At 45.0% G+C, this 24,899-nt stretch overlaps 14 non-coding genes and 2 pseudogenes across 14 annotated transcripts; all 16 read left to right on the plus strand.

Moving 5' to 3' along the window:
* Window positions 1-512: 512 nt before the first annotated feature.
* Window positions 513-703, plus strand: LOC141232889 (U2 spliceosomal RNA). Its single transcript, XR_012299062.1, has one exon. It is a non-coding gene; the product is annotated as a U2 spliceosomal RNA (small nuclear RNA).
* Window positions 704-1,818: 1,115 nt separating this feature from the next.
* LOC141232890 (U2 spliceosomal RNA) lies at window positions 1,819-2,009 on the plus strand. Its single transcript, XR_012299063.1, has one exon. It is a non-coding gene; the product is annotated as a U2 spliceosomal RNA (small nuclear RNA).
* Window positions 2,010-8,164: 6,155 nt separating this feature from the next.
* On the plus strand, window positions 8,165-8,359 carry LOC141232540 (U2 spliceosomal RNA). Its single transcript, XR_012298776.1, has one exon. It is a non-coding gene; the product is annotated as a U2 spliceosomal RNA (small nuclear RNA).
* Window positions 8,360-9,480: 1,121 nt separating this feature from the next.
* Window positions 9,481-9,572, plus strand: LOC141232604 (U2 spliceosomal RNA; annotated as a pseudogene).
* Window positions 9,573-10,361: 789 nt separating this feature from the next.
* Window positions 10,362-10,548, plus strand: LOC141232536 (U2 spliceosomal RNA). The gene has a single exon (XR_012298773.1). It is a non-coding gene; the product is annotated as a U2 spliceosomal RNA (small nuclear RNA).
* Window positions 10,549-11,672: 1,124 nt separating this feature from the next.
* LOC141232891 (U2 spliceosomal RNA) lies at window positions 11,673-11,863 on the plus strand. Its single transcript, XR_012299064.1, has one exon. It is a non-coding gene; the product is annotated as a U2 spliceosomal RNA (small nuclear RNA).
* A 1,120-nt stretch (window positions 11,864-12,983) lies between these two features.
* Window positions 12,984-13,174, plus strand: LOC141232892 (U2 spliceosomal RNA). Its single transcript, XR_012299065.1, has one exon. It is a non-coding gene; the product is annotated as a U2 spliceosomal RNA (small nuclear RNA).
* Window positions 13,175-14,294: 1,120 nt separating this feature from the next.
* On the plus strand, window positions 14,295-14,485 carry LOC141232894 (U2 spliceosomal RNA). Its single transcript, XR_012299067.1, has one exon. It is a non-coding gene; the product is annotated as a U2 spliceosomal RNA (small nuclear RNA).
* A 1,120-nt stretch (window positions 14,486-15,605) lies between these two features.
* On the plus strand, window positions 15,606-15,796 carry LOC141232895 (U2 spliceosomal RNA). The gene has a single exon (XR_012299068.1). It is a non-coding gene; the product is annotated as a U2 spliceosomal RNA (small nuclear RNA).
* A 1,123-nt stretch (window positions 15,797-16,919) lies between these two features.
* Window positions 16,920-17,110, plus strand: LOC141233100 (U2 spliceosomal RNA). Its single transcript, XR_012299264.1, has one exon. It is a non-coding gene; the product is annotated as a U2 spliceosomal RNA (small nuclear RNA).
* A 1,118-nt stretch (window positions 17,111-18,228) lies between these two features.
* On the plus strand, window positions 18,229-18,419 carry LOC141232896 (U2 spliceosomal RNA). The gene has a single exon (XR_012299069.1). It is a non-coding gene; the product is annotated as a U2 spliceosomal RNA (small nuclear RNA).
* Window positions 18,420-19,538: 1,119 nt separating this feature from the next.
* On the plus strand, window positions 19,539-19,630 carry LOC141232605 (U2 spliceosomal RNA; annotated as a pseudogene).
* A 789-nt stretch (window positions 19,631-20,419) lies between these two features.
* Window positions 20,420-20,603, plus strand: LOC141232502 (U2 spliceosomal RNA). Its single transcript, XR_012298749.1, has one exon. It is a non-coding gene; the product is annotated as a U2 spliceosomal RNA (small nuclear RNA).
* A 1,122-nt stretch (window positions 20,604-21,725) lies between these two features.
* On the plus strand, window positions 21,726-21,916 carry LOC141232897 (U2 spliceosomal RNA). Its single transcript, XR_012299070.1, has one exon. It is a non-coding gene; the product is annotated as a U2 spliceosomal RNA (small nuclear RNA).
* Window positions 21,917-23,035: 1,119 nt separating this feature from the next.
* Window positions 23,036-23,226, plus strand: LOC141232898 (U2 spliceosomal RNA). Its single transcript, XR_012299071.1, has one exon. It is a non-coding gene; the product is annotated as a U2 spliceosomal RNA (small nuclear RNA).
* Window positions 23,227-24,346: 1,120 nt separating this feature from the next.
* On the plus strand, window positions 24,347-24,537 carry LOC141232899 (U2 spliceosomal RNA). The gene has a single exon (XR_012299072.1). It is a non-coding gene; the product is annotated as a U2 spliceosomal RNA (small nuclear RNA).
* Window positions 24,538-24,899: the final 362 nt, after the last annotated feature.

A 24,899-nucleotide genomic window follows, 5' to 3' on the forward strand; every position in this document is an offset into this window, starting at 1 on the left:
TGCTTATGGCGGTCTCTGTGAGCTTCTCAGCGACATTCAGTCAGCCAGGTATCCTGCCTGCAGTAGATGGAATGTGGCAATGGAACGCTGGCTGCGCGTGTCATAATAGGCTCTGAGCCTTTATATACCTGTGCACAGCAGCAGCCACCTTCAGTTTGCTGCTGGACAGCCAGCAGCAGCAGCAGCAGGAGAGGTATGTAATCAGGAGCCCTCCTGCTAAGGGTAGACAGCTGCTCGTTCCACCCCACCCCCCGCCTTAATTGGTTCTCCTCCCTTCCAACGGTGTTGAGGCGGGTGGGAACAGCAGGGGGTGAAGGTGCTGTGTTTAAAGAGGTGGAGTTATGCAGATCTAAAACGCGTGGATTGCAGCAGCAGCAAGCCGAAAAGTGCAGGCATGTAAGGGATCTAGAGGTTGACAACATGTCTTCTTAACGGGAGTCCAGGAGCTCATCTCCACAAATGGACTTTTCAGGATCCTTGGGTGGCTCCGTAGTTTGAAACCAATTCTGGTTATCGCTTCTCGGCCTTTTGGCTAAGATCAAGTGTAGTATCTGTTCTTATCAGTTTAATATCTGATACGTCCCCTATCTGGGGACCATATATTAAATGGATTTTTAGAACAGGGAGATGGAAAAAGAGCTTGCTCTGTCCACTCCACGCATTGACCTGGTATTGCAGTATCTCCAGGACCGGTGCACCCCTTCTTTAATGCAGTTTCTAAAATCAGAAAGAATTGAATTCAATGTTTTTTGTTCATTTTGCTTGTTTGTCGGATTTGGGGATGGACTCTTTGGCTTTGCTTTTCTTCTCCTCATTGGATTTTTCATGTTCAAAGTTGCAGAAGCCAGATTACAAGCTCATTTTGGTTCAACTTCAGCAACTGTGCATTGCATTGCCATGTAATGTGATGCAATGCTATCTTTCTAGCTCTCCCTTTTTACTTCCTTTTGGATAAACAGACATATTAGGCAAGCATTTTGGAGCTTTCACCTAAATAACTACAGGTGGTGAGATAAGCTGCACAATATAATTGACCTTTCAGTATATTGTTGCACACACACCATCTATTTAGCAAATGCCCTTGTTATCAACAGCAGCCTTTTAAACTCACCTGAGCTAACAGGTATGTGCACTGGTTACTCTGCTGCGCTTAAAATTTCTTTTTTGGTTTGCTACAATGCCTTTTCTGAAACGTTGTCTCCTTCTGCTGGAACACTGACTTCTTTCATTTAATGCCTGCAGACTATAAAAGAGAACCCAACCCAAAAAGTTTGGTTGATTAGTCTGTGGCATTCTGTTAAACTGTTGCTTATGGCGGTCTCTGTGAGCTTCTCAGCGACATTCAGCCAGCCAGGTATCCTGCCTGCAGTAGATGGAATGTGGCAATGGAACGCTGGCTGCGCGTGTCATAATAGGCTCTGAGCCTTTATATACCTGTGCACAGCAGCAGCCACCTTCAGTCTGCTGCTGGACAGCCAGCAGCAGCAGCAGCAGGAGAGGTATGTAATCAGGAGCCCTCCTGCTAAGGGTAGACAGCTGCTCGTTCCACCCCACCCCCCGCCTTAATTGGTTCTCCTCCCTTCCAACGGTGTTGAGGCGGGTGGGAACAGCAGGGGGTGAAGGTGCTGTGTTTAAAGAGGTGGAGTTATGCAGATCTAAAACGCGTGGATTGCAGCAGCAGCAAGCCGAAAAGTGCAGGCATGTAAGGGATCTAGAGGTTGACAACATGTCTTCTTAACGGGAGTCCAGGAGCTCATCTCCACAAATGGACTTTTCAGGATCCTTGGGTGGCTCCGTAGTTTGAAACCAATTCTGGTTATCGCTTCTCGGCCTTTTGGCTAAGATCAAGTGTAGTATCTGTTCTTATCAGTTTAATATCTGATACGTCCCCTATCTGGGGACCATATATTAAATGGATTTTTAGAACAGGGAGATGGAAAAAGAGCTTGCTCTGTCCACTCCACGCATTGACCTGGTATTGCAGTATCTCCAGGACCGGTGCACCCCTTCTTTAATGCAGTTTCTAAAATCAGAAAGAATTGAATTCAATGTTTTTTGTTCATTTTGCTTGTTTGTCGGATTTGGGGATGGACTCTTTGGCTTTGCTTTTCTTCTCCTCATTGGATTTTTCATGTTCAAAGTTGCAGAAGCCAGATTACAAGCTCATTTTGGTTCAACTTCAGCAACTGTGCATTGCATTGCCATGTAATGTGATGCAATGCTATCTTTCTAGCTCTCCCTTTTTACTTCCTTTTGGATAAACAGACATATTAGGCAAGCATTTTGGAGCTTTCACCTAAATAACTACAGGTGGTGAGATAAGCTGCACAATATAATTGACCTTTCAGTATATTGTTGCACACACACCATCTATTTAGCAAATGCCCTTGTTATCAACAGCAGCCTTTTAAACTCACCTGAGCTAACAGGTATGTGCGCTGGTTACTCTGCTGCGCTTAAAATTTCTTTTTTGGTTTGCTACAATGCCTTTTCTGAAACGTTGTCTCCTTCTGCTGGAACACTGACTTCTTTCATTTAATGCCTGCAGACTATAAAAGAGAACCCAACCCAAAAAGTTTGGTTGATTAGTCTGTGGCATTCTGTTAAACTGTTGCTTATGGCGGTCTCTGTGAGCTTCTCAGCGACATTCAGCCAGCCAGGTATCCTGCCTGCAGTAGATGGAATGTGGCAATGGAACGCTGGCTGCGCGTGTCATAATAGGCTCTGAGCCTTTATATACCTGTGCACAGCAGCAGCCACCTTCAGTCTGCTGCTGGACAGCCAGCAGCAGCAGCAGCAGGAGAGGTATGTAATCAGGAGCCCTCCTGCTAAGGGTAGACAGCTGCTCGTTCCACCCCACCCCCCGCCTTAATTGGTTCTCCTCCCTTCCAACGGTGTTGAGGCGGGTGGGAACAGCAGGGGGTGAAGGTGCTGTGTTTAAAGAGGTGGAGTTATGCAGATCTAAAACGCGTGGATTGCAGCAGCAGCAAGCCGAAAAGTGCAGGCATGTAAGGGATCTAGAGGTTGACAACATGTCTTCTTAACGGGAGTCCAGGAGCTCATCTCCACAAATGGACTTTTCAGGATCCTTGGGTGGCTCCGTAGTTTGAAACCAATTCTGGTTATCGCTTCTCGGCCTTTTGGCTGCGATCGTATGACTGTACCTTGATTGGTGCGAGTCTCCTGGAGGAATCCGGACCCTTTTGTGGAGGATTTTCTGCTTTTTCCTGTGGTATTCCATACCGACAGAATCCAAGATGTCTTTTGTGAAGAACACCATCCGTTTGTCCGTGGATCCATCTGACCAGAACAAGAACAACGTGGTTTTCATTGTCCAAGACATCGTTGAAGGCAAAGCTGGAGCAAGACGTTCTGAGATCTTCAGTGTCAACGAATTTTCACGTCAAGGTAATTATGACGTTACCTTTATGGACCAGGATGTTTGCCTTAATGTCTTTGAATGGCTCCGTGGTCACTCTAGTGACCCCTGCTTGGAAGGAGTTAGATGGGAACCTTTGTTTGGTCTGCAAGAAAAGGAGGTGACTGTGACTGTCTATAACCCTTTTACAGACCCTGAGCTGCTGGAGTGCTTCCTCTCTCGCTACTGTGAATATGTGCGGAAGGGAGTGAAGCAAGTCAATTGTCTAGGAATCTTTAACTGTCAGTATAAATTCCGTGTGAAATTGAAAAGGGATCCTGACAGTGTGGGGGGCTTTAGACACCCTCCATCAAATTTTTCCGTTGCAGGCCATAGAGGTTTCCTCTTTTACCCAGGCCAGCCCATGTTTTGCCGTAGATGCTTTTCTTTCGGACATACCATGGTAACATGCCTTAAAGGGCAGTGTTGCCGAAATTGCAGAAAGGAGGGGCATATGGCCAACCAGTGTCCAGAGGCCAAGTCCTGTGATGTCTGTGGGAGTAGTGATCACATGTATAAGGACTGTCCTATGAGTGCACCTAGACGTTCTGATAAAGAACAGAAGGAGGAGGAGCTGGAGAGGAGGCAGATGGCAAGCGCACTGAAAGTGCTGGAAAGATTGGAGAGGGAGGAGAGAGAGGGAAGGAGGCGGGAAACTGGTAGAGCCTCTCCCTCTACGGCGCCAGAGGAGGTGTCCCTGAGACCATGTTCTTCTTCTGCTGAAGAAATGAGGAAGAAGCGGAGGGAAGAAAAGGAGTTCTGGAGGGAAGTGGCAAAGGTGGAGAAAAAGGCAGTGTCTGCGAGAATATCTAGGAAAGTGGTGGAAGCAGAGCTGCCTGAGATGATGACTTTTGGAGAGGCAATGGACGCAACAGGATGTGAAGTGCAAATCTCGGAACCCGACAGTCCTGAACACCCTTCGGGTCCTGAAAACACTGAAGATTTTTCTTCGGAGGATGATAGGGGTGCAAAGAAGAGTCGTAGGGAGGATGGTGGGGGCAGTGATGATGCAGATTTTAGTGAGCCTCAGAGGAAGATCAGAACTGCCAGAATGAGGAGTGTGGCTGGTGAAGCCAGCGGGTCGGAAACCAGCTGTTCTGTTCTGATGGCGGAGGAGGATAGTGGTGGTGCTGGATAGTGTCACCATATAATATTGTAAATGTTTTTTCTTTTTGTCCTCTTGTGAGCTTTGGTTTAGGCCAAAGGCTATTTCTTTGTGTAATTGGTGAAGGAGTAGAAGTATTATGGGATTTACCATAGTGTCCCAAAACGTAAGAGTGTTTAAAAGTAAAGTAAGAAGAGCTGCTATTTTTGAGTTTTTAGCTATGCAAAATGCATCTATTTTTTGTTTACAAGAATGTGGGGTAGTGGATGGTGTGAAAGGGGATGAATGGTCTTATGGAGCGTCTGTGTGGTCGGGGAGTGCATGTAATAAGAATGATGGTGTGGGTATTTTGGTTAAAGGAAGGGAGGTTGTTTTGAGTGATTATTTGGTTATTGAGGTGGGGAGATGTATCCTTGCTAATTTTGTATACAAGAATGTAAAGTTTTGTGTTATTAATGTTTATGCGCCAGTTGAAAAAAATGAGCGCAAAAATTTATTTGAAAAAATTAAGCTTTTTGTTCCAGGAAGAATACCTGTGGTAATTGTGGGTGATATGAACTGTGATGTGGGGAGAGTGAATGTGGATGTGTCTGGGAAAGCATTATTGGAGTTAGTGAATGATTTTGGGTTGTGTGATATGCAGCGCGTGTGTAACATGAATCCTTTGTTGAACACTTTCTTTTCTGAGAGTGGTAGGGTACAATCCAGATTGGATTATTGTTTTATTTCTAAAAATATGGTTTCTGTTAATTATAGGCAGGAAAACGTTCTTTTTTCAGATCATGTGTGTATGTTGTGTGAGTTGCATATAAAAGTTGATGGAGTGTTTGGGAGAGGATTGTGGAAGTTAAATGTTAAACTGTTAGAGAATGAAGATGTGAGAAAGGAGTATGAAAGGCGGTATGAAGAATGGTGTAAGCATAAAAATGAGTTTGGGAATGTTTGTGAGTGGTGGGACTGGGTGAAGAAACAAACAAAAATGTTCTTTAAAAATTTAGGATACAAGTATGCAGCAATTAAAAGAGAGAGTTTTGTTAAACTGAACGCGCGGTTGAGCGTTTTGTATAAGTTAAGGGAAGGAGGAGTTGAGGTGGAGGAGGATATTTTAGAGGTAAAAAAGGAGATTAGTGAGTTTTTGTTGGAGAGAGGGAGAAGCATAGTGTTTAGGGCAAAGATTGATAAGATGGAGCAGGATGAGAAATGTTCTCGGTTTTTCTTTAAAAAAGTTTTTGGAAAGAAACAGAGTATGAGCGTGGTGTATGGAGCAGATGGAAGTGAGGTGAGTGGAGAGGATATGTGTGAAGAGGTGGCTAAGTTTTATGAGGATCTGTATGCAGTGAAACAGAGGGATGAATGTTTGGAGAATGATGTTTTGAGTGTGTTAGAGAGTAAGTTGAGTGAAGCAGAAAGAGAGAGAGTGATGGGTGAGGTGACTGGTGATGAGGTATGGAAGGTTATGTGTAGTATGGCTTTGAATAAGACGCCGGGGGAGGATGGCCTCCCAGTAGAATTTTATCGTGTGATGTGGGGTGTGATTGGTAAGGACTTTGTGGATGTATGTAAGTATATGTGGGGAAACATGGAGGTGACTGAGAGTATGCGTGCAGGTATGGTTGTGTTAATTCCTAAGAAAGGGGATTTGAAATGTCTGAGGAATTGGAGGCCAATAACTTTACTTAATTGTGATTATAAAATCTATGCAAAACTTATGGCTAATAGGATGCGTGATGTGATAGAGAGTGTGATTGGGGATGAGCAGTGTTGTGCGGTACCTGGGAGGCGGATTCATGAGTGTGTGTGTATGTTAAGAGATTGTCTATGGGATTGCATGGGTCGTAAGAAGAGTGTATTTTTGTTAAGTTTGGATTTTGAAAAGGCTTATGATAGGTTGTCGCATGGTTTTTTGTTCAGAGTGTTGTTAAAAATGGGTTTTCCGGCTGATTTTGTTGGGCGAGTGAGAAGTTTGTATGCGGGTGTTTATAGCTGTGTTTTAATGAATGGGTATGTGGGTAGGAAAGTGAATGTGTTTTCGGGTGTGCGACAGGGGTGTCCTTTGTCCCCTGTAGCATTTATTTGTGCAATTGAGCCATTGTTGTGTATGCTGAGGAAAGATAAGGTAATTCGTGGTGTGCAAGTGCCGGGAGGTGGAGGAAAAGAATGGAAGGTGAGTGGTTATATGGATGACGTGTGTGTATTATGTGATTCTGAATGTTCGGTGAGGCGGGTGAAGTTGTTAGTGTCTATTTTTTGTGGTGCATCTGCGTTTAAAGTGAATTGGGAAAAGAGTGAGTGTAAGGGTTTTGGAGGCGGAAGTTTAAGTAGGGATGTAGGTGTGAATGTAGTGAATGGACCTATTAAAGTTTTGGGTGTGAAGTTTTCAGAGAGTTTGGATGGGAAAGAAAGTTGGGATGATGCGAAAGGAAAAGTTGAGCAGAAGTTGAATTTTTGGAAATTGAGGAGTTTATCCTTTTTTGGGAAGATTTTAATTGTTAAGAGTGTGGTGTTGCCAATATTTTTATATATTGCGGTAGTATTTCCACCAGGATATATGTGTATGAGAAGCTTGAATAGAATTTTATTTGTTTTTTTGTGGAACTCGAAAATGGAGAGAGCTAGGAGAGAAATTTTGGTTAAAAGAGTGGAAAAAGGTGGTTTGGGTTTTCCGAATTTGGACGTGTTTTTTGGTGTGAATATCGTTGTGTTTGTTTTGAAAGTGATTAGGGCGGATGGAAAGTTTTTATCTATGTGTAGGTATTTATTTGGAGCGTATTTGTTTCGTTTAAAGTGGCAAGAAAGGGATTTGCGATGTCCGATTGCTTTTGAGGTGCCTGTATGGTATGTGTGGGTTTATGAGTTTTTGGTGAGGTATGAACTGTGTGATGCAGATGTGAGATTGCTGGAGAATAAGAAGGCTGTGTATAGGATGATTGAATGTAGAGAGGTAGAATGTGGAATAAATATGGTTAGGGGTGGTGATGTGCAGAAGGTTTGGAAGAAAGTGCGGATGAGTGGTATGACCAACAAACAGAGTGAAGTTGTGTGGCAGTCTTTACATGGAGTATTACCTGTGAGAGAGTTTCAGAGGAATAGAGGTTTGGTGAGGAGTGACATGTGTCCAAGAAATGGCTGTGGTGGAAGGGAAAGTGTGTTGCATGTTTTTTGGAATTGCCAGTATGCTAGAGATGTGATTGGGAGAATGGGGCCTTTGTGTAAAGAATTGTGTGGTGTGAATTTGTTGTCTTTTGAGTTGTTTATGTTTGGTTTGGGAATATGTGATGGGACGAAGGAAAGAGTCTTGTGGTTGATGCTTGCATGTATAAAGGAAGTGTTATGGGATGTGAGGAATGTGTATGTGTTTAAAAGGAAGGAAATTGCTGTAAAGGATAGTGTGAAAGTGATTTTGGGGAAGATGTATGTGTGTTTCCTATGGGACAAAAAGAGGAGAGGGGAAGTGGATGCGGAGGGAATATGGAAAGTTAAAAAGTGGAGATATATTGTTAGTACCTCTTGATTTTTGTTATTGTTGTTTTGAAATATGAAATAAATATTTCCGATGATGATGGGGACAGCAAATTGCGTATTGGATTTGACGCAGCTGTTTTGATGGAATTTTCCTTTGTCTGGTTTCCATAGACTGTGGAATTTCCTCGTCTGAGGAGAAAAAAAAAAAAAAAAAAAAAAAATCTGTTCTTATCAGTTTAATATCTGATACGTCCCCTATCTGGGGACCATATATTAAATGGATTTTTAGAACAGGGAGATGGAAAAAGAGCTTGCTCTGTCCACTCCACGCATTGACCTGGTATTGCAGTATCTCCAGGACCGGTGCACCCCTTCTTTAATGCAGTTTCTAAAATCAGAAAGAATTGAATTCAATGCTTTTTGTTCATTTTGCTTGTTTGTCGGATTTTGGGATGGACTCTTTGGCTTTGCTTTTCTTCTCCTCATTGGATTTTTCATGTTAAAAGTTGCAGAAGCCAGATGACAAGCTCATTTTGGTTCAACTTCAGCAACTGTGCATTGCATTGCCATGTAATGTAATGTAATGCAATGCTATCTATCTAGCTCTCCCTCTATACTTCCTTTTGGATAAACAGACATATTAGGCAAGCATTTTGGAGCTTTCACCTAAATAACTACAGGTGGTGAGATAAGCTGCACAATATAATTGACCTTTCAGTATATTGTTGCACACACACCATCTATTTAGCAAATGCCCTTGTTATCAACAGCAGCCTTTTAAACTCACCTGAGCTAACAGGTATGTGAGCTGGTTACTCTGCTGCGCTTAAAATTTCTTTATTGGTTTGCTACAATGCCTTTTCTGAAACGTTGTCTCCCTCTGCTGGAACACTGACTTCTTTCATTTAATGCCTGCAGACTATAAAAGAGAAACCAACCCAAAAAGTTTGGTTGATTAGTCTGTGGCATTCTTTTAAACTGTTGCTTATGGCGGTCTCTGTGAGCTTCTCAGTGACATTCAGCCATCCAGGTATCCCGCCTGCAGTAGACGGAATGTGGCAATGGAACGCTGGCTGCGCGTGTCATAATAGGCTCTGAGCCTTTATATACCTGCGCACAGCAGCAGCCACCTTCAGTCTGCTGCTGGACAGCCAGCAGCAGCAGCAGCAGGAGAGGTAATTAATCAGCAACCCTCCTGCTAAGGGTAGACAGCTGCTCGTACCACCCCACCCCCCGCCTTAATTGGTTCTCCTCCCTTCCAACGGTGTTGAGGCGGGTGGGAACAGCCGGGGGTTGAGGGTACTGTGCTAAAAGAGGTGGAGTTATGCAGATCTAAAACGCGTGGATTGCAGCAGCAGCAAGCCGAAAAGTGCAGGCAAGTGAGGGATCTAGAGGTTGACAGCATGTCTTCTTAACGGGAGTCCAGGTGGCCATCTCCACAAATGGACTTTTCAGAATCCTTGGGTGGCACCGTAGTCGGAAACCAATTCTGGTTATCGCTTCTCGGCCTTTTGGCTAAGATCAAGTGTAGTATCTTTCGAAAAGGCGGTTTTGGATGTTGGCCGCCCTAGTAGATTGATACATTATGCACACTGGGGTTTAGGCGCTTGTTAGTACGCCAGGTGGCTAATATAGTCATCTGGTGGAAAGCATGGCACCCCAGGATCGACGCCATTGGGCCGGGGAAGATCGAAAGCCCGAAGTGTGAAGTGCCCCAGGAGTGGTGACCCTGGGGTGCCTTAACTCACTGGGATTGGGAACCCCACTTGAGTTTATGGCACATTTGCACAAGCACTTCAAATTTTCTTTCTTCGCACACACCCTTATTCCGGGCCTTCTGGCCTTAGGATGGGGAATTTTTCAATTCCCGGTCGAAGGTCCGGGCAGTATTATACTGTGAAACCTTCACTATTTATTTAATTTCTTTGTCACTGTGTGTCCACTTATTCACGTGTGTCACGTCCTACTAGGATTTTGTCGGGATGCGGTTCCCTTACGGGTTCCTCTCTTGGCAGGTCTAGGGGGGGAGTGTGTGGCCATCAGGTTCCGCTCCCCCCTGAACCCCCCTGGCTCTCCTCTTTCGGGAGGAGAGCGTTGTTGGCTCCCCTCTTCCGGGAGGGGAGCACAGTCTTTGGCTCGCAGTGCCTTGCTCGGGTGAGAACTCGGGCAGGTGCTGGGGGTAAGATTGGGTCGCCTCTGGCTTCGGCTGGAGGTGGCTTTTTGTCCCTGTTCCTCGCTGTGGCCTTTTGGCTCGGAGGGACGGGGAATGGTTTGGGGGACCCTTCTCCTTTTGGAGAGGGTTTCAAGAAGACCAGCATCCTAGTGCACTTTTTTTGTGGCACTTGTCACTTTTTTAAGCGCACTCGGGTTTTGTACACGAATTCGGGCTTTCGATAAAAAAAAAAAAAAATCTGTTCTTATCAGTTTAATATCTGATACGTCCCCTATCTGGGGACCATATATTAAATGGATTTTTAGAACAGGGAGATGGAAAAAGAGCTTGCTCTGTCCACTCCACGCATTGACCTGGTATTGCAGTATCTCCAGGACCGGTGCACCCCTTCTTTAATGCAGTTTCTAAAATCAGAAAGAATTGAATTCAATGCTTTTTGTTCATTTTGCTTGTTTGTCGGATTTTGGGATGGACTCTTTGGCTTTGCTTTTCTTCTCCTCATTGGAATTTTCATGTTAAAAGTTGCAGAAGCCAGATGACAAGCTCATTTTGGTTCAACTTCAGCAACTGTGCATTGCATTGCCATGTAATGTAATGTAATGCAATGCTATCTATCTAGCTCTCCCTCTATACTTCCTTTTGGATAAACAGACATATTAGGCAAGCATTTTGGAGCTTTCACCTAAATAACTACAGGTGGTGAGATAAGCTGCACAATATAATTGACCTTTCAGTATATTGTTGCACACACACCATCTATTTAGCAAATGCCCTTGTTATCAACAGCAGCCTTTTAAACTCACCTGAGCTAACAGGTATGTGAGCTGGTTACTCTGCTGCGCTTAAAATTTCTTTTTTGGTTTGCTACAATGCCTTTTCTGAAACGTTGTCTCCCTCTGCTGGAACACTGACTTCTTTCATTTAATGCCTGCAGACTATAAAAGAGAAACCAACCCAAAAAGTTTGGTTGATTAGTCTGTGGCATTCTTTTAAACTGTTGCTTATGGCGGTCTCTGTGAGCTTCTCAGTGACATTCAGCCATCCAGGTATCCCGCCTGCAGTAGACGGAATGTGGCAATGGAACGCTGGCTGCGCGTGTCATAATAGGCTCTGAGCCTTTATATACCTGCGCACAGCAGCAGCCACCTTCAGTCTGCTGCTGGACAGCCAGCAGCAGCAGCAGCAGGAGAGGTAATTAATCAGCAACCCTCCTGCTAAGGGTAGACAGCTGCTCGTTCCACCCCCCCCCCCCCCGCCTTAATTGGTTCTCCTCCCTTCCAACGGTGTTGAGGCGGGTGGGAACAGCCGGGGGTTGAGGGTACTGTGCTAAAAGAGGTGGAGTTATGCAGATCTAAAACGCGTGGATTGCAGCAGCAGCAAGCCGAAAAGTGCAGGCATGTGAGGGATCTAGAGGTTGACAGCATGTCTTCTTAACGGGAGTCCAGGTGGCCATCTCCACAAATGGACTTTTCAGAATCCTTGGGTGGCACCGTAGTCGGAAACCAATTCTGGTTATCGCTTCTCGGCCTTTTGGCTAAGATCAAGTGTAGTATCTGTTCTTATCAGTTTAATATCTGATACGTCCCCTATCTGGGGACCATATATTAAATGGATTTTTAGAACAGGGAGATGGAAAAAGAGCTTGCTCTGTCCACTCCACGCATTGACCTGGTATTGCAGTATCTCCAGGACCGGTGCACCCCTTCTTTAATGCAGTTTCTAAAATCAGAAAGAATTGAATTCAATGCTTTTTGTTCATTTTGCTTGTTTGTCGGATTTTGGGATGGACTCTTTGGCTTTGCTTTTCTTCTCCTCATTGGATTTTTCATGTTAAAAGTTGCAGAAGCCAGATGACAAGCTCATTTTGGTTCAACTTCAGCAACTGTGCATTGCATTGCCATGTAATGTAATGTAATGCAATGCTATCTATCTAGCTCTCCCTCTATACTTCCTTTTGGATAAACAGACATATTAGGCAAGCATTTTGGAGCTTTCACCTAAATAACTACAGGTGGTGAGATAAGCTGCACAATATAATTGACCTTTCAGTATATTGTTGCACACACACCATCTATTTAGCAAATGCCCTTGTTATCAACAGCAGCCTTTTAAACTCACCTGAGCTAACAGGTATGTGAGCTGGTTACTCTGCTGCGCTTAAAATTTCTGTTTTGGTTTGCTACAATGCCTTTTCTGAAACGTTGTCTCCCTCTGCTGGAACACTGACTTCTTTCATTTAATGCCTGCAGACTATAAAAGAGAAACCAACCCAAAAAGTTTGGTTGATTAGTCTGTGGCATTCTTTTAAACTGTTGCTTATGGCGGTCTCTGTGAGCTTCTCAGTGACATTCAGCCATCCAGGTATCCCGCCTGCAGTAGACGGAATGTGGCAATGGAACGCTGGCTGCGCGTGTCATAATAGGCTCTGAGCCTTTATATACCTGCGCACAGCAGCAGCCACCTTCAGTCTGCTGCTGGACAGCCAGCAGCAGCAGCAGCAGGAGAGGTAATTAATCAGCAACCCTCCTGCTAAGGGTAGACAGCTGCTCGTTCCACCCCCCCCCCGCCTTAATTGGTTCTCCTCCCTTCCAACGGTGTTGAGGCGGGTGGGAACAGCCGGGGGTTGAGGGTACTGTGCTAAAAGAGGTGGAGTTATGCAGATCTAAAACGCGTGGATTGCAGCAGCAGCAAGCCGAAAAGTGCAGGCATGTGAGGGATCTAGAGGTTGACAGCATGTCTTCTTAACGGGAGTCCAGGTGGCCATCTCCACAAATGGACTTTTCAGAATCCTTGGGTGGCACCGTAGTCGGAAACCAATTCTGGTTATCGCTTCTCGGCCTTTTGGCTAAGATCAAGTGTAGTATCTGTTCTTATCAGTTTAATATCTGATACGTCCCCTATCTGGGGACCATATATTAAATGGATTTTTAGAACAGGGAGATGGAAAAAGAGCTTGCTCTGTCCACTCCACGCATTGACCTGGTATTGCAGTATCTCCAGGACCGGTGCACCCCTTCTTTAATGCAGTTTCTAAAATCAGAAAGAATTGAATTCAATGCTTTTTGTTCATTTTGCTTGTTTGTCGGATTTTGGGATGGACTCTTTGGCTTTGCTTTTCTTCTCCTCATTGGATTTTTCATGTTAAAAGTTGCAGAAGCCAGATGACAAGCTCATTTTGGTTCAACTTCAGCAACTGTGCATTGCATTGCCATGTAATGTAATGTAATGCAATGCTATCTATCTAGCTCTCCCTCTATACTTCCTTTTGGATAAACAGACATATTAGGCAAGCATTTTGGAGCTTTCACCTAAATAACTACAGGTGGTGAGATAAGCTGCACAATATAATTAACCTTTCAGTATATTGTTGCACACACACCATCTATTTAGCAAATGCCCTTGTTATCAACAGCAGCCTTTTAAACTCACCTGAGCTAACAGGTATGTGAGCTGGTTACTCTGCTGCGCTTAAAATTTCTTTTTTGGTTTGCTACAATGCCTTTTCTGAAACGTTGTCTCCCTCTGCTGGAACACTGACTTCTTTCATTTAATGCCTGCAGACTATAAAAGAGAAACCAACCCAAAAAGTTTGGTTGATTAGTCTGTGGCATTCTTTTAAACTGTTGCTTATGGCGGTCTCTGTGAGCTTCTCAGTGACATTCAGCCATCCAGGTATCCCGCCTGCAGTAGACGGAATGTGGCAATGGAACGCTGGCTGCGCGTGTCATAATAGGCTCTGAGCCTTTATATACCTGCGCACAGCAGCAGCCACCTTCAGTCTGCTGCTGGACAGCCAGCAGCAGCAGCAGCAGGAGAGGTAATTAATCAGCAACCCTCCTGCTAAGGGTAGACAGCTGCTCGTTCCACCCCCCCCCCGCCTTAATTGGTTCTCCTCCCTTCCAACGGTGTTGAGGCGGGTGGGAACAGCCGGGGGTTGAGGGTACTGTGCTAAAAGAGGTGGAGTTATGCAGATCTAAAACGCGTGGATTGCAGCAGCAGCAAGCCGAAAAGTGCAGGCATGTGAGGGATCTAGAGGTTGACAGCATGTCTTCTTAACGGGAGTCCAGGTGGCCATCTCCACAAATGGACTTTTCAGAATCCTTGGGTGGCACCGTAGTCGGAAACCAATTCTGGTTATCGCTTCTCGGCCTTTTGGCTAAGATCAAGTGTAGTATCTGTTCTTATCAGTTTAATATCTGATACGTCCCCTATCTGGGGACCATATATTAAATGGATTTTTAGAACAGGGAGATGGAAAAAGAGCTTGCTCTGTCCACTCCACGCATTGACCTGGTATTGCAGTATCTCCAGGACCGGTGCACCCCTTCTTTAATGCAGTTTCTAAAATCAGAAAGAATTGAATTCAATGCTTTTTGTTCATTTTGCTTGTTTGTCGAATTTTGGGATGGACTCTTTGGCTTTGCTTTTCTTCTCCTCATTGGATTTTTCATGTTAAAAGTTGCAGAAGCCAGATGACAAGCTCATTTTGGTTCAACTTCAGCAACTGTGCATTGCATTGCCATGTAATGTAATGTAATGCAATGCTATCTATCTAGCTCTCCCTCTATACTTCCTTTTGGATAAACAGACATATTAGGCAAGCATTTTGGAGCTTTCACCTAAATAACTACAGGTGGTGAGATAAGCTGCACAATATAATTGACCTTTCAGTATATTGTTGCACACACACCATCTATTTAGCAAATGCCCTTGTTATCAACAGCAGCCTTTTAAACTCACCTGAGCTAACAGGTATGTGAGCTGGTTACTCTGCTGCGCTTAAAATTTCTTTTTTGGTTTGCTACAATGCCTTTTCTGAAACGTTGTCTCCCTCTGCTGGAACACTGACTTCTTTCATTTAATGCCTGCAGACTATAAAAGAGAAACCAACCCAAAAAGTTTGGTTGATTAGTCTGTGGCATTCTTTTAAACTGTTGCTTATGGCGGTCTCTGTGAGCTTCTCAGTGACATTCAGCCATCCAGGTATCCCGCCTGCAGTAGACGGAATGTGGCAATGGAACGCTGGCTGCGCGTGTCATAATAGGCTCTGAGCCTTTATATACCTGCGCACAGCAGCAGCCACCTTCAGTCTGCTGCTGGACAGCCAGCAGCAGCAGCAGCAGGAGAGGTAATTAATCAGCAACCCTCCTGCTAAGGGTAGACAGCTGCTCGTTCCACCCCCCCCCCGCCTTAATTGGTTTTCCTCCCTTCCAACGGTGTTGAGGCGGGTGGGAACAGCCGGGGGTTGAGGGTACTGTGCTAAAAGAGGTGGAGTTATGCAGATCTAAAACGCGTGGATTGCAGCAGCAGCAAGCCGAAAAGTGCAGGCATGTGAGGGATCTAGAGGTTGACAGCATGTCTTCTTAACGGGAGTCCAGGTGGCCATCTCCACAAATGGACTTTTCAGAATCCTTGGGTGGCACCGTAGTCGGAAACCAATTCTGGTTATCGCTTCTCGGCCTTTTGGCTAAGATCAAGTGTAGTATCTGTTCTTATCAGTTTAATATCTGATACGTCCCCTATCTGGGGACCATATATTAAATGGATTTTTAGAACAGGGAGATGGAAAAAGAGCTTGCTCTGTCCACTCCACGCATTGACCTGGTATTGCAGTATCTCCAGGACCGGTGCACCCCTTCTTTAATGCAGTTTCTAAAATCAGAAAGAATTGAATTCAATGCTTTTTGTTCATTTTGCTTGTTTGTCGGATTTTGGGATGGACTCTTTGGCTTTGCTTTTCTTCTCCTCATTGGATTTTTCATGTTAAAAGTTGCAGAAGCCAGATGACAAGCTCATTTTGGTTCAACTTCAGCAACTGTGCATTGCATTGCCATGTAATGTAATGTAATGCAATGCTATCTATCTAGCTCTCCCTCTATACTTCCTTTTGGATAAACAGACATATTAGGCAAGCATTTTGGAGCTTTCACCTAAATAACTACAGGTGGTGAGATAAGCTGCACAATATAATTGACCTTTCAGTATATTGTTGCACACACACCATCTATTTAGCAAATGCCCTTGTTATCAACAGCAGCCTTTTAAACTCACCTGAGCTAACAGGTATGTGAGCTGGTTACTCTGCTGCGCTTAAAATTTATTTTTTGGTTTGCTACAATGCCTTTTCTGAAACGTTGTCTCCCTCTGCTGCAACACTGACTTCTTTCATTTAATGCCTGCAGACTATAAAAGAGAAACCAACCCAAAAAGTTTGGTTGATTAGTCTGTGGTATTCTTTTAAACTGTTGCTTATGGCGGTCTCTGTGAGCTTCTCAGTGACATTCAGCCATCCAGGTATCCCGCCTGCAGTAGACGGAATGTGGCAATGGAACGCTGGCTGCGCGTGTCATAATAGGCTCTGAGCCTTTATATACCTGCGCACAGCAGCAGCCACCTTCAGTCTGCTGCTGGACAGCCAGCAGCAGCAGCAGCAGGAGAGGTAATTAATCAGCAACCCTCCTGCTAAGGGTAGACAGCTGCTCGTTCCACCCCCCCCCCCCCGCCTTAATTGGTTCTCCTCCCTTCCAACGGTGTTGAGGCGGGTGGGAACAGCCAGGGGTTGAGGGTACTGTGCTAAAAGAGGTGGAGTTATGCAGATCTAAAACGCGTGGATTGCAGCAGCAGCAAGCCGAAAAGTGCAGGCATGTGAGGGATCTAGAGGTTGACAGCATGTCTTCTTAACGGGAGTCCAGGTGGCCATCTCCACAAATGGACTTTTCAGAATCCTTGGGTGGCACCGTAGTCGGAAACCAATTCTGGTTATCGCTTCTCGGCCTTTTGGCTAAGATCAAGTGTAGTATCTGTTCTTATCAGTTTAATATCTGATACGTTCCCTATCTGGGGACCATATATTAAATGGATTTTTAGAACAGGGAGATGGAAAAAGAGCTTGCTCTGTCCACTCCACGCATTGACCTGGTATTGCAGTATCTCCAGGACCGGTGCACCCCTTCTTTAATGCAGTTTCTAAAATCAGAAAGAATTGAATTCAATGCTTTTTGTTCATTTTGCTTGTTTGTCGGATTTTGGGATGGACTCTTTGGCTTTGCTTTTCTTCTCCTCATTGGATTTTTCATGTTAAAAGTTGCAGAAGCCAGATGACAAGCTCATTTTGGTTCAACTTCAGCAACTGTGCATTGCATTGCCATGTAATGTAATGTAATGCAATGCTATCTATCTAGCTTTCCCTCTATACTTCCTTTTGGATAAACAGACATATTAGGCAAGCATTTTGGAGCTTTCACCTAAATAACTACAGGTGGTGAGATAAGCTGCACAATATAATTGACCTTTCAGTATATTGTTGCACACACACCATCTATTTAGCAAATGCCCTTGTTATCAACAGCAGCCTTTTAAACTCACCTGAGCTAACAGGTATGTGAGCTGGTTACTCTGCTGCGCTTAAAATTTCTTTTTTGGTTTGCTACAATGCCTTTTCTGAAACGTTGTCTCCCTCTGCTGGAACACTGACTTCTTTCATTTAATGCCTGCAGACTATAAAAGAGAAACCAACCCAAAAAGTTTGGTTGATTAGTCTGTGGCATTCTTTTAAACTGTTGCTTATGGCGGTCTCTGTGAGCTTCTCAGTGACATTCAGCCATCCAGGTATCCCGCCTGCAGTAGACGGAATGTGGCAATGGAACGCTGGCTGCGCGTGTCATAATAGGCTCTGAGCCTTTATATACCTGCGCACAGCAGCAGCCACCTTCAGTCTGCTGCTGGCCAGCCAGCAGCAGCAGCAGGAGAGGTAATTAATCAGCAACCCTCCTGCTAAGGGTAGACAGCTGCTCGTTCCACCCCCCCCCCCGCCTTAATTGGTTCTCCTCCCTTCCAACGGTGTTGAGGCGGGTGGGAACAGCCGGGGGTTGAGGGTACTGTGCTAAAAGAGGTGGAGTTATGCAGATCTAAAACGCGTGGATTGCAGCAGCAGCAAGCCGAAAAGTGCAGGCATGTGAGGGATCTAGAGGTTGACAGCATGTCTTCTTAACGGGAGTCCAGGTGGCCATCTCCACAAATGGACTTTTCAGAATCCTTGGGTGGCACCGTAGTCGGAAACCAATTCTGGTTATCGCTTCTCGGCCTTTTGGCTAAGATCAAGTGTAGTATCTGTTCTTATCAGTTTAATATCTGATACGTCCCCTATCTGGGGACCATATATTAAATGGATTTTTAGAACAGGGAGATGGAAAAAGAGCTTGCTCTGTCCACTCCACGCATTGACCTGGTATTGCAGTATCTCCAGGACCGGTGCACCCCTTCTTTAATGCAGTTTCTAAAATCAGAAAGAATTGAATTCAATGCTTTTTGTTCATTTTGCTTGTTTGTCGGATTTTGGGATGGACTCTTTGGCTTTGCTTTTCTTCTCCTCATTGGATTTTTCATGTTAAAAGTTGCAGAAGCCAGATGACAAGCTCATTTTGGTTCAACTTCAGCAACTGTGCATTGCATTGCCATGTAATGTAATGTAATGCAATGCTATCTATCTAGCTCTCCCTCTATACTTCCTTTTGGATAAACAGACATATTAGGCAAGCATTTTGGAGCTTTCACCTAAATAACTACAGGTGGTGAGATAAGCTGCACAATATAATTGACCTTTCAGTATATTGTTGCACACACACCATCTATTTAGCAAATGCCCTTGTTATCAACAGCAGCCTTTTAAACTCACCTGAGCTAACAGGTATGTGAGCTGGTTACTCTGCTGCACTTAAAATTTATTTTTTGGTTTGCTACAATGCCTTTTCTGAAACGTTGTCTCCCTCTGCTGGAACACTGACTTCTTTCATTTAATGCCTGCAGACTATAAAAGAGAAACCAACCCAAAAAGTTTGGTTGATTAGTCTGTGGCATTCTTTTAAACTGTTGCTTATGGCGGTCTCTGTGAGCTTCTCAGTGACATTCAGCCATCCAGGTATCCCGCCTGCAGTAGACGGAATGTGGCAATGGAACGCTGGCTGCGCGTGTCATAATAGGCTCTGAGCCTTTATATACCTGCGCACAGCAGCAGCCACCTTCAGTCTGCTGCTGGACAGCCAGCAGCAGCAGCAGCAGGAGAGGTAATTAATCAGCAACCCTCCTGCTAAGGGTAGACAGCTGCTCGTTCCACCCCCCCCCGCCTTAATTGGTTCTCCTCCCTTCCAACGGTGTTGAGGCGGGTGGGAACAGCCGGGGGTTGAGGGTACTGTGCTAAAAGAGGTGGAGTTATGCAGATCTAAAACGCGTGGATTGCAGCAGCAGCAAGCCGAAAAGTGCAGGCATGTGAGGGATCTAGAGGTTGACAGCATGTCTTCTTAACGGGAGTCCAGGTGGCCATCTCCACAAATGGACTTTTCAGAATCCTTGGGTGGCACCGTAGTCAGAAACCAATTCTGGTTATCGCTTCTCGGCCTTTTGGCTAAGATCAAGTGTAGTATCTTTCGAAAAGGCGGTTTTGGATGTTGGCCGCCCTAGTAGATTGATACATTATGCACACTGGGGTTTAGGCGCTTGTTAGTACGCCAGGTGGCTAATATAGTCATCTGGTGGAAAGCATGGCCCCCCAGGATCGACGCCATTGGGTCGGGGAAGATCGAAAGACCGAAGTGTGAAGTGCCCCAGGAGTGGTGACCCTGGGGTGCCTTAACTCACTGGGATTGGGAACCCCACTTGAGTTTATGGCACATTTGCACAAGCACTTCAAATTTTCTTTCTTCGCACACACCCTTATTCCGGGCCTTCTGGCCTTAGGATGGGGAATTTTTCAATTCCCGGTCGAAGGTCCGGGCAGTATTATACTGTGAAACCTTCACTATTTATTTAATTTCTTTGTCACTGTGTGTCCACTTATTCACGTGTGTCACGTCCTACTAGGATTTTGTCAGGATGCGGTTCCCTTACGGGTTCCTCTCTTGGCAGGTCTAGGGGGGGAGTGTGTGGCCATCAGGTTCCGCTCCCCCCTGAACCCCCCTGGCTCTCCTCTTTCGGGAGGAGAGCGTTGTTGGCTCCCCTCTTCCGGGAGGGTAGCACAGTCTTTGGCTCCCAGTGCCTTGCTCGGGTGAGAACTCGGGCAGGTGCTGGGGGTAAGATTGGGTCGCCTCTGGCTCCGGCTGGAGGTGGCTATTTGTCCCTGTTCCTCGCTGTGGCCTTCTGGCTCGGAGGGACGGGGAATGGTTTGGGGGACCCTTCTCCTTTTGGAGAGGGTTTCAAGAAGACCAGCATCCTAGTGCACTTTTTTTGTGGCACTTGTCACTTTTTTAAGCGCACTCGGGTTTTGTACACGAATTCGGGCTTTCGATAAAAAAAAAAAATCTGTTCTTATCAGTTTAATATCTGATACGTCCCCTATCTGGGGACCATATATTAAATGGATTTTTAGAACAGGGAGATGGAAAAAGAGCTTGCTCTGTCCACTCCACGCATTGACCTGGTATTGCAGTATCTCCAGGACCGGTGCACCCCTTCTTTAATGCAGTTTCTAAAATCAGAAAGAATTGAATTCAATGCTTTTTGTTCATTTTGCTTGTTTGTCGGATTTTGGGATGGACTCTTTGGCTTTGCTTTTCTTCTCCTCATTGGATTTTTCATGTTAAAAGTTGCAGAAGCCAGATGACAAGCTCATTTTGGTTCAACTTCAGCAACTGTGCATTGCATTGCCATGTAATGTAATGTAATGCAATGCTATCTATCTAGCTCTCCCTCTATACTTCCTTTTGGATAAACAGACATATTAGGCAAGCATTTTGGAGCTTTCACCTAAATAACTACAGGTGGTGAGATAAGCTGCACAATATAATTGACCTTTCAGTATATTGTTGCACACACACCATCTATTTAGCAAATGCCCTTGTTATCAACAGCAGCCTTTTAAACTCACCTGAGCTAACAGGTATGTGAGCTGGTTACTCTGCTGCGCTTAAAATTTCTTTTTTGGTTTGCTACAATGCCTTTTCTGAAACGTTGTCTCCCTCTGCTGGAACACTGACTTCTTTCATTTAATGCCTGCAGACTATAAAAGAGAAACCAACCCAAAAAGTTTGGTTGATTAGTCTGTGGCATTCTTTTAAACTGTTGCTTATGGCGGTCTCTGTGAGCTTCTCAGTGACATTCAGCCATCCAGGTATCCCGCCTGCAGTAGACGGAATGTGGCAATGGAACGCTGGCTGCGCGTGTCATAATAGGCTCTGAGCCTTTATATACCTGCGCACAGCAGCAGCCACCTTCAGTCTGCTGCTGGACAGCCAGCAGCAGCAGCAGCAGGAGAGGTAATTAATCAGCAACCCTCCTGCTAAGGGTAGACAGCTGCTCGTTCCACCCCCCCCCCCCGCCTTAATTGGTTCTCCTCCCTTCCAACGGTGTTGAGGCGGGTGGGAACAGCCGGGGGTTGAGGGTACTGTGCTAAAAGAGGTGGAGTTATGCAGATCTAAAACGCGTGGATTGCAGCAGCAGCAAGCCGAAAAGTGCAGGCATGTGAGGGATCTAGAGGTTGACAGCATGTCTTCTTAACGGGAGTCCAGGTGGCCATCTCCACAAATGGACTTTTCAGAATCCTTGGGTGGCACCGTAGTCGGAAACCAATTCTGGTTATCGCTTCTCGGCCTTTTGGCTAAGATCAAGTGTAGTATCTGTTCTTATCAGTTTAATATCTGATACGTCCCCTATCTGGGGACCATATATTAAATGGATTTTTAGAACAGGGAGATGGAAAAAGAGCTTGCTCTGTCCACTCCACGCATTGACCTGGTATTGCAGTATCTCCAGGACCGGTGCACCCCTTCTTTAATGCAGTTTCTAAAATCAGAAAGAATTGAATTCAATGCTTTTTGTTCATTTTGCTTGTTTGTCGGATTTTGGGATGGACTCTTTGGCTTTGCTTTTCTTCTCCTCATTGGATTTTTCATGTTAAAAGTTGCAGAAGCCAGATGACAAGCTCATTTTGGTTCAACTTCAGCAACTGTGCATTGCATTGCCATGTAATGTAATGTAATGCAATGCTATCTATCTAGCTCTCCCTCTATACTTCCTTTTGGATAAACAGACATATTAGGCAAGCATTTTGGAGCTTTCACCTAAATAACTACAGGTGGTGAGATAAGCTGCACAATATAATTGACCTTTCAGTATATTGTTGCACACACACCATCTATTTAGCAAATGCCCTTGTTATCAACAGCAGCCTTTTAAACTCACCTGAGCTAACAGGTATGTGAGCTGGTTACTCTGCTGCGCTTAAAATTTATTTTTTGGTTTGCTACAATGCCTTTTCTGAAACGTTGTCTCCCTCTGCTGGAACACTGACTTCTTTCATTTAATGCCTGCAGACTATAAAAGAGAAACCAACCCAAAAAGTTTGGTTGATTAGTCTGTGGCATTCTTTTAAACTGTTGCTTATGGCGGTCTCTGTGAGCTTCTCAGTGACATTCAGCCATCCAGGTATCCCGCCTGCAGTAGACGGAATGTGGCAATGGAACGCTGGCTGCGCGTGTCATAATAGGCTCTGAGCCTTTATATACCTGCGCACAGCAGCAGCCACCTTCAGTCTGCTGCTGGACAGCCAGCAGCAGCAGCAGCAGGAGAGGTAATTAATCAGCAACCCTCCTGCTAAGGGTAGACAGCTGCTCGTTCCACCCCCCCCCGCCTTAATTGGTTCTCCTCCCTTCCAACGGTGTTGAGGCGGGTGGGAACAGCCGGGGGTTGAGGGTACTGTGCTAAAAGAGGTGGAGTTATGCAGATCTAAAACGCGTGGATTGCAGCAGCAGCAAGCCGAAAAGTGCAGGCATGTGAGGGATCTAGAGGTTGACAGCATGTCTTCTTAACGGGAGTCCAGGTGGCCATCTCCACAAATGGACTTTTCAGAATCCTTGGGTGGCACCGTAGTCGGAAACCAATTCTGGTTATCGCTTCTCGGCCTTTTGGCTAAGATCAAGTGTAGTATCTGTTCTTATCAGTTTAATATCTGATACGTCCCCTATCTGGGGACCATATATTAAATGGATTTTTAGAACAGGGAGATGGAAAAAGAGCTTGCTCTGTCCACTCCACGCATTGACCTGGTATTGCAGTATCTCCAGGACCGGTGCACCCCTTCTTTAATGCAGTTTCTAAAATCAGAAAGAATTGAATTCAATGCTTTTTGTTCATTTTGCTTGTTTGTCGGATTTTGGGATGGACTCTTTGGCTTTGCTTTTCTTCTCCTCATTGGATTTTTCATGTTAAAAGTTGCAGAAGCCAGATGACAAGCTCATTTTGGTTCAACTTCAGCAACTGTGCATTGCATTGCCATGTAATGTAATGTAATGCAATGCTATCTATCTAGCTCTCCCTCTATACTTCCTTTTGGATAAACAGACATATTAGGCAAGCATTTTGGAGCTTTCACCTAAATAACTACAGGTGGTGAGATAAGCTGCACAATATAATTGACCTTTCAGTATATTGTTGCACACACACCATCTATTTAGCAAATGCCCTTGTTATCAACAGCAGCCTTTTAAACTCACCTGAGCTAACAGGTATGTGAGCTGGTTACTCTGCTGCGCTTAAAATTTCTTTTTTGGTTTGCTACAATGCCTTTTCTGAAATGTTGTCTCCCTCTGCTGGAACACTGACTTCTTTCATTTAATGCCTGCAGACTATAAAAGAGAAACCAACCCAAAAAGTTTGGTTGATTAGTCTGTGGCATTCTTTTAAACTGTTGCTTATGGCGGTCTCTGTGAGCTTCTCAGTGACATTCAGCCATCCAGGTATCCCGCCTGCAGTAGACGGAATGTGGCAATGGAACGCTGGCTGCGCGTGTCATAATAGGCTCTGAGCCTTTATATACCTGCGCACAGCAGCAGCCACCTTCAGTCTGCTGCTGGACAGCCAGCAGCAGCAGCAGCAGGAGAGGTAATTAATCAGCAACCCTCCTGCTAAGGGTAGACAGCTGCTCGCTCCACCCCCCCCCCGCCTTAATTGGTTCTCCTCCCTTCCAACGGTGTTGAGGCGGGTGGGAACAGCCGGGGGTTGAGGGTACTGTGCTAAAAGAGGTGGAGTTATGCAGATCTAAAACGCGTGGATTGCAGCAGCAGCAAGCCGAAAAGTGCAGGCATGTGAGGGATCTAGAGGTTGACAGCATGTCTTCTTAACGGGAGTCCAGGTGGCCATCTCCACAAATGGACTTTTCAGAATCCTTGGGTGGCACCGTAGTCGGAAACCAATTCTGGTTATCGCTTCTCGGCCTTTTGGCTAAGATCAAGTGTAGTATCTGTTCTTATCAGTTTAATATCTGATACGTCCCCTATCTGGGGACCATATATTAAATGGATTTTTAGAACAGGGAGATGGAAAAAGAGCTTGCTCTGTCCACTCCACGCATTGACCTGGTATTGCAGTATCTCCAGGACCGGTGCACCCCTTCTTTAATGCAGTTTCTAAAATCAGAAAGAATTGAATTCAATGCTTTTTGTTCATTTTGCTTGTTTGTCGGATTTTGGGATGGACTCTTTGGCTTTGCTTTTCTTCTCCTCATTGGATTTTTCATGTTAAAAGTTGCAGAAGCCAGATGACAAGCTCATTTTGGTTCAACTTCAGCAACTGTGCATTGCATTGCCATGTAATGTAATGTAATGCAATGCTATCTATCTAGCTCTCCCTCTATACTTCCTTTTGGATAAACAGACATATTAGACAAGCATTTTGGAGCTTTCACCTAAATAACTACAGGTGGTGAGATAAGCTGCACAATATAATTGACCTTTCAGTATATTGTTGCACACACA

The sequence above is a fragment of the Phyllobates terribilis genome, unplaced genomic scaffold, assembly GCF_046119375.1.
Source record: "Phyllobates terribilis strain yellow unplaced genomic scaffold, ASM4611937v1 Scaffold_540__1_contigs__length_1147954, whole genome shotgun sequence".
In the NCBI taxonomy this organism is placed as follows: domain Eukaryota; kingdom Metazoa; phylum Chordata; class Amphibia; order Anura; family Dendrobatidae; genus Phyllobates; species Phyllobates terribilis.